Here is an 8,056-nt window from a genome sequence, read left to right on the forward strand (position 1 = left end):
GATAATAAGATGCTTTAATGTTCAACTTCCCACACCAAACTCATTAATTTATCTTTAACTGGATGCATGTCCAGTCATTATTCCCAAGAGACAAATGAAATTACATTATCTTCTGTGCAATGTAAAAACTGTTTTTAACACTTGATGATGTTTCTTTTTTCCCCCAGTTTTTATGAGTAGTTTTAAGCTGTAGTTAACGTTTTTGTACAGATATTCTAGATTCTATGTCTCAAACCTTATACATGAGCCCAAAATGAACAAGTCAATTAAAATAAAAAATAACACCTGTAAAATGCACAAAAATAAACAAAAAAGAGTTGAAAATTCCAGGTGCACATCTTCATATGGTGAATAATAAGTGTACAAATTTTCAGATTAATCCTTGCAATAGTTTCTGAGAAACGGTCCGGACAAAACCACAAAATAAAAATGAAAAAACACCTGTAAAATTCAAAATAATAATCGAATCAAGATGAACATTTCAGGTGCGCAACTTCATATAGTGAATAATATGTGTACAAATTTTCAGACAAATCCTTCCAATAGTTTCTGAGTAATGGTCCGGACAAAATCTTGTCTACAGACAGACGGACAGACAGACAGACGGACAGACAGACGGACATGGTGATTCCAATATACCCCCCCTAAACTTCGTTTGTGGGGGTATAATTATCTTAAAATATTTAAAAGTTTAAATTACTCTACTGAAAATTAAATTTGTGCAAAAACTCTCTGGCTGAATAACATTCAAAATTATGTTCATCTATAAATCTCCAAGATATTTCCTAGTTAGTTTACATATTCTTGATCATAGCATCGATAACAGTATATATTCTTGATCATGACATCCGTATTGCATTCCTCTCTCTGACATCTTTTCTTGGTCACCAATTAGTTTAACAGTCACCTGGGTAGTCAGGTGTTGTACAAGTCCTAATAATAAACATCATTTTCAAAATTGTAAAGAAAAAGAATCTAATTTTTAAAGAGGTTTTCATTAGTTCTAGTGAAATTAAAGCACAAGCTTTTGAAGTCATATTTAAGTAACTTAAAACATGTATAACTAAACATAATGGAAATTTAGACAATGCAACTCAATGCCAAACATATGATGGTGATACATCTGTAATATCCATAACATTTGCTGAGATACTTAAAATGTTTGTGGCGTGCTTTCACTAAGCTAAGCAAAATATAAACAGTTCTTGATTACACATTGAAGTCCAATCCTCACCTGACTTGCACATTCATATGGATTGGTTCTATGTTGATAGATTCCTTTAAACAATCTTCATCACCACATCTGAAAGTCATCCATCTTCCAAATTAAATCTGCCACTCACCTCGAGTGTATATAGACTCCCTGTACAAATGTAAAGAAAATAAAATTTTACATAAAAATTTAAACATCTCTTAACCATACCTGGCCTTTTTAAAAAATGTGAGAAAATAATGTTAATTCTTTTCTTACATTTATAGCGAGCGCAGCGAGCGTCGCAAAGCGACACTCGTAACTGCAAGCTCTACGCCTGGGCGAAGAGACAATTCGGACTATTGCACATTCATTCCATAAATTTTTTTGCCACAGAAATTTTAACCCACAATGCATCGCTTTGTACACAAACGCTAAGGCCACGTTTTCACGAGAATAACAACAAAAGTTAAAAGAAAAGTAAACTTGCCTTGATTTAATGAATTTTTCTGTTTATTGCAGAAAAATAATCATAAACTGATTGAAATCAGCCCTGTTCAGACTTCGGTTTGGTAAAGCGACATGCAAACGACGTCATATGATATCAGAGTCTTATACGCACCGAAAGTCAAAGCGCCCCCTATGAAAAACGTCCCAGTCAAAGTGTCCCCTATTTTTAGTCAGAGCGTCCCCTGATTTTAGTCAAAGCGCCCCCTAACATATTTTTATAGAAAAAAATACCGCCCCAAATATTGGTCAAAGCGTCCCCTGATTTTAGTCAAAGTGCGCCCTGATTTTGGTCAAAGTGCCCCCTTACATATTTTTATAGAAAAAAATTATCATCATACAAACAAATCTTTAAGTACTGTCCCGAAGAAATGGTCAAAGCATCCCCTGGTTTTGGTCAAAGCGCCCCCTAATATATTTTTTTGTCCCCCGCTTTCGCGAAAGCGAGGGGACATTAAATCTCATTCGTCTGTCTGTCTGTCCGTCAGTCTGTCCGTTAGTCTGTCCGTAACAAAAACTTTAACCTTGCCCATAACTTTTGATTTAGTGGAGCTATGACTTTCATATTTCACATGTATATTCCTTGTGACAAGACCTTGCTTTGGGTATCACCAAATTTGACCTTTTGACCTTGACCTTGGAGTTTGACCCACTTTAACACAAAAATTTCAAACTTTTACTTTGGCCATAACTTTTGAATAGTAGGTACTAGAACTTTCATATTTCACATATATATTGTTTGTGGCAAAACCTTTCATTGGATAACAACAACCTTAACCTTTTGACCTTGACCTTGGAGATTTACGTACTTATGAAAAAAACTTTAACCTTGACCATAACTTTTGAACGGTAAGGACTAAGGCTTTCTTACTTCACATATGTAATTCCTGTGAAAAGACCTTTCATTGGATACCAATAACTTTTACCCTTTGACCTTGACCTTGGAGTTTTAATTACTTTTTAAAAACTTTAACCTTGGTCACAACTTTTAAACAGTAGATAGTCGGACTTTTATATTTCACATATGTATTTCTTGTGGCAAGACATTTCATTGGATATCAACAACCTTGACCTTTTGACCTTGACCTTGGAGATTTACGTACTTATGAAAAAACTTTAACCTTGACCATAACTTTTGAACGGTGAGGGCTAGGGCTTTCGTACTTCACATATGTTTTCCTTTTGAGAAGACCTTTCATTGGATACCAACAACTTTTACCCTTTGACCTTGACATTGGAGTTTAAACTACTTTTTAAAAAAAACTTTATTTTTGGTCACAATTTTTGAACGGTAAATACTAGGACTATTATATTTCAAATATGTATTCTTTGTGGCAAGTCCTTGTATTGGATATCAACAACTTTGATCTTTTGACCTTGACCTTAAAGATTTACGTACTTATGAAAAAACTTTAACCTTGACCATAAATTTTGAACAGTAAGGGCTAGGGCTTTCATACTTCACGTATGTAATCCTTGTGAAAAAACCTTTCATTGGATATCAACAATTTTGACCCTTTGATCTTGACTTTGGAGTTGACCTACTTTTAAAAAACTTTTTACTTTGGCCATAACTTTTTAACGGTCAGGATTAGGGTTTTCATCCTTTTAAAAAAAATCAACTTCAATGTTACTTTCTAAATACATGACATATGATAGGATGTTCATATTACACACAATATGTCATAAAAGATAACATCTCACTCACAAAGACACCGAAAGCGGGGGACCACAATTCTTTGAATTTGCTTGTTTACTTTAAATACAAAACAGTTTTATTCTGTAATTAGATGTATGTAAAAATATATTAAGGGGCGCCTTGACCAAAAATCAGGGGATGCTTTGACCAAAATCGGGGACGTTTTGACCATTGCTTGGGGCCCGTTCCCAAACGATTTTTTCTAAGAAAAAAATGTAAGGGGGCACTTTGACCAAAATCAGGGGGCGCATTGGCTAAAATCAGGGGACGCTTCGACCAATATTTGGGGGCGGTTTTGTAACATCATTTTACTGTAAAATTCTATAGGGGGTGCTTTGACCAAAATCAGGGGGCATTTTGACCAAAATCAGGGGACGCTTTGACCAAAATCAGGGGACATTTTGACCAAAACCATGGGACGCTTTGACCGTGACGGTTTTATTAGGGGGCGCTTTGACTGGATTTCATGTGCGGTTTGACAAGTCAGATCTGAATGAAAACTTGATAAGTATCTGCGCTCGCCCTAACGGTCGCACCATCAACATATTATTTAGCTGCAGAACTGTAGCTCTCTGCTTGAGAAAATTCGGACAGATAAAACAGAGAGCTACAGATCCATGCGTTGTAAAAACCTTCGATTTACGCCGACGATTTTTTGTCGCTTATTATGGGTATTTTTTCGTGTATTTTATACTTTCCCCAGCTTTGAAAATAGTTTTAAATGGTATTTTATAATTAATCATACATTCATGGGGCCATTTCACCAAGTACGATCTGGAAAAATCGCATGCAACCACGCGCGACCATGGTCGCACCTCTGTTTTTACGTAGTCGCGTGAAAAATCCGTGCGACCTAGACATTTATTTTCTTTCTGCGCTCTACGTTCGATGTTATCTCGTATAACTTTCGTTGTAAACGTTCTTGGTGCGTCCTACACGCTCTATGGACGCTCTTTGCACGCTCTACCTGCGCCTTTCCATCCGATCTTAACACGATCAAGGATCGTTGTGTTCGATCAGTCTACCATGTAGCATCGACCTCTCAACGACCTATCTTGAAAGTGTGCGAGCGCTGCCAACCAGTACTCGACTTTGGCCGATTTCGGCCAGTACGAGTTGCAATAAACACTCGATCAATACGATTTAGATACGATACAAACGTTCTAGCCTCGATCTATACGCTCAATTCTAGTTCTTTTCTCAACTACTACTCGTCCGAGTTACGCCAGATTTGCCCTGGTCGTTCAGATTTACGTGCGACCTACTGCTATCGTATAAAAAGACCCAGCGATCAGTGGGCGATCATCAGTTTTGACCATAACTATGTGTAAAAAACAACAATGTGTAAATGATTTCATATATTGAATGTATGATTAGAGATTAAAATACAAACAAATCAAAAGGAAACGACCAATAAAATAAAAAAAGAATAAAATGAAATTCAGAAATAAAAAATGAAAGAACAATAAAACCAAACTAAAAACAAAAAACAAAACAAATTATACCCCCCCCCCCCCAAACAAACACAGTAGCCAACAACAACAAAAACTCACCAAAACTTACAGAAAAAACTGGGGGAAAAGAAAGAAAAAATATAGAAAAAACCCATTGAAACCAACAACAAAAATCCACCAAAACTTGCGCCCTATCTGCACGGTTTTCAGTAGGCGTTGCTAAATCGGATTAGGCGAAGGTAAGTCGCAACTCAAGCGAGAAATGATCTTTAGTAGTTGAACCTTAAACGCACATAGATCGCACCTCAATCCTCTGATCATAATCAAATCGTCTCCATTTCGCAAACAGTGGGCGCACTGGTCTAAGGAAAATCGGGAGCAGGTCGCACGAATCGATTCTTGATCGCAGCGGATCTAGGCTACATCGCATGGATCGAGCGAGTGTTGAGAATTGATCGAGCAGTACGACCGTGTGCTCGATCAGTTTTCGCTCAAGAAGACTTAGTTTCGCTCATCCCCGCTCTAGCCTCAATTGCCCCTCGATCAAAACGTCTTTTTCTCGACTGTATTCGCTGTTTCGACGCTCTCTTTGCGACTTTTAAGTCGAGGCTCAGTTTTTTGACATGTCAAAAAACTGAGCTGCGATCTATTTTTCAGGAAGACCATTCTTCGACTTTGAGCGACCACAGGAGACCGAGGCGTGACCACTTCGCGGTCAACCTTCGACTTCGTGCGATCTTCAACGATCAAGCCACGCTCTTAGATCGCAACTCAGTCTTCCGGGAAGAATTTTTGGTGAAATGGCCCTATCAACTTCAATTTCTGATCATTTACTTACCTCTCAACGCTAACAAATGGCTGTTTGTGGTTACGGACGTCAGAATTGAACTCTTTTAAACCAACATTACAAAACTATACACAGGACTGTTTCGGACAGTTAAAAGGTCGACAAATTATCAAATATAAGAATTAAATGTATGAATTACATGTACTAGTTTTATAGAATACCATTCTAAAAGCCAAAGAAAGCTTAAACTACACGAAGAATATACCTAAAGTAGCAACAAAAAATCGTCGGCGTAAATCGAAGGTTTTTACTAAGCTTGGATCTGTAGCTCTCTGTTTTATCTGTCCGAATTTTCTCAAGCAGAGAGCTACAGTTCTGCAGCTACATATTATTGAATGAAAAGTGCATTGTTCACTCTACTTAAAAAAACTCAAATACATGCGACTTTTTGTTTAATTTCAGCAAAAAACATTTTCGTGAAAAACTGTATATAAATAGCTAAATAAAGCTATTTTAAATAGCTTAATAAAGCTATATAGCTATTTAAAGCTATATAGCTAAATCAAGAGATTGTACTGGACCTGCTAAAATGGAAATAAATTACACTGTGACTGATGTCTCGGGCACAACACCTTTCCATCCTTAGCAGCATGTATTAGCTCCCCATACCTTGTTTCTACAAAAGATATACAATGAAAATCTAAGAGAGAGAGAGAGAGAGAGAGAGAGAGAGAGAGAGAGAGAGAGGGAGAGGGAGAGAGGTGACTTGGAGGAAGAAATTTTGAAGTCAAATTAAGTACTGTATTATTTCTGCCAGTGTTGGACAGATAAATTTCCATAATAAAATGAAACGAATTATTCGCAACAAATAAGACACATTTATTACCTTGCGGTCGCTGTCAAACATACTGTATACCATCGACAACATCCCAAATCTCTTTCTTTGTTGTAATATTCTTGGTGGAATTTTGTTCGCTTTTAGACTGTTCCCTAACAACAATCGGATCACCTCGCTAGCGTGCGAGGAAAAAGAACGATGTTATCCGAATGACATTGCAAGTGCTTTGAAAAAGTCTTACGTTTATTGGTTTTGTTTATAAGAGTTAACATCAATGTAATCTCCCGTTCATTTACAAACTTTATTCTTAACTACTAAAGACATATTTATCATACAATTTACACCTCAGTATTCTGTTATCCTCCTCAATCAAGTAATATGCAAACTCTTCTCGAATATAAAAGGAACGATCTACTTAGAATAGTAACCCAAATATGGCTCTGTGTAGGGAAGGTATAATGCCCTGATAGTATAATGCCCTGATTGACCTGATTTCATTTAATTCTAAAAAATGAAGTAGTAAAGTGCCTAAACAAGTTTCTTTTAACTGATTATAATTTGGATACTAATTATCTATAAGATTCACTAAAGAAAAAATGTCACAAATGGTATTAGCACGATAATGAACGAGTAAAGATTTAAATTTAAAGGGTTATGGACACAGTTTCAACTGAATTTTTAAACAAATTTTAATGTTTACAATTGCTACTTAAGGCATCATCTAATGATAAGCAGGGTTTGGATATCATTTGTTGATTAACAAACGAGATACAGAACTGAAAGTTCTTCATAATGTAAACAAGGCTCTTACCTTGTTTTTGTTTACAAATTGAAAATATTAAATTTTTAACAAAATGAAATTCAGTAAATCAATAGAAATTGCCGAATCGTATTTAAAATTAACGTTTTTATTGAAAACAGTGCACCCGCTTTGAACTAACATATATTAGTATATAAACCTATGCAAACAAAAACACGACACCAATTTTGAGCTCCACTTCTGTTTTTTAACTCGAGAACTAACTTTAAATTTTTGATGATCATTAGAAAGACCCTAGTTTGATATTTGTACAGATGGAAGAATAAATTTTGAAATTTTAGCTGAAACTGTGTCCATGCCCCTTTACAGTGACGTCCCTATATAAGTGAACATTTCTTGAATGGACTTTAAACAACAATCTTATACCCCATTCGAACAACGACACTTTGATTCTGTGTGCAAATTTACATATGAGTAAATATACACATATTATAATAGTAAAAATTAATTTGCTGTGCGTTCAGACGAGATTCATTAATTAAATTACGAAAAAAAAGGCAAATTAATTGAAATCATTGTATAAAATTAAACAGTGAGTTGGCCTCGGTCCAATTCGATACTCGGACGTTCGATCGATTAACCGATTAATCAATCACGTCGATATTTTTAAGCGCTAAGCGCAGCGCAAAGCGCTCTCTGTCAGCATAAATCTACGTCCGTTTGCGATCAAGCGCCACTTAGCAAGTAAGAAAACTCCACTTGTTAATTAACTAAAATATGCAACTGGAAATCCCGACTCTCTTTCTGCTACTTTAGTGT

The 8,056-nt window shown here is 36.0% G+C and overlaps 1 long non-coding RNA gene across 1 annotated transcript; it reads right to left on the minus strand.

Annotated features, from left to right (window-relative positions):
- Positions 1 to 706: 706 nt before the first annotated feature.
- On the minus strand, positions 707 to 6,917 carry LOC134253426 (uncharacterized). The gene is made up of 4 exons (XR_009989128.1): positions 6,526 to 6,917; positions 6,244 to 6,315; positions 1,235 to 1,363; positions 707 to 933 (listed from the first exon to the last, which is right to left on the minus strand). It is a non-coding gene; the product is annotated as an uncharacterized LOC134253426 (long non-coding RNA).
- Positions 6,918 to 8,056: the final 1,139 nt, after the last annotated feature.

This window comes from Saccostrea cucullata, unplaced genomic scaffold (genome assembly GCF_032062105.1).
Source record: "Saccostrea cucullata isolate Sc308-1 unplaced genomic scaffold, CSIRO_AGI_Scuc_v1 ctg3585, whole genome shotgun sequence".
Taxonomy (NCBI): Eukaryota; Metazoa; Mollusca; class Bivalvia; order Ostreida; family Ostreidae; genus Saccostrea; species Saccostrea cuccullata.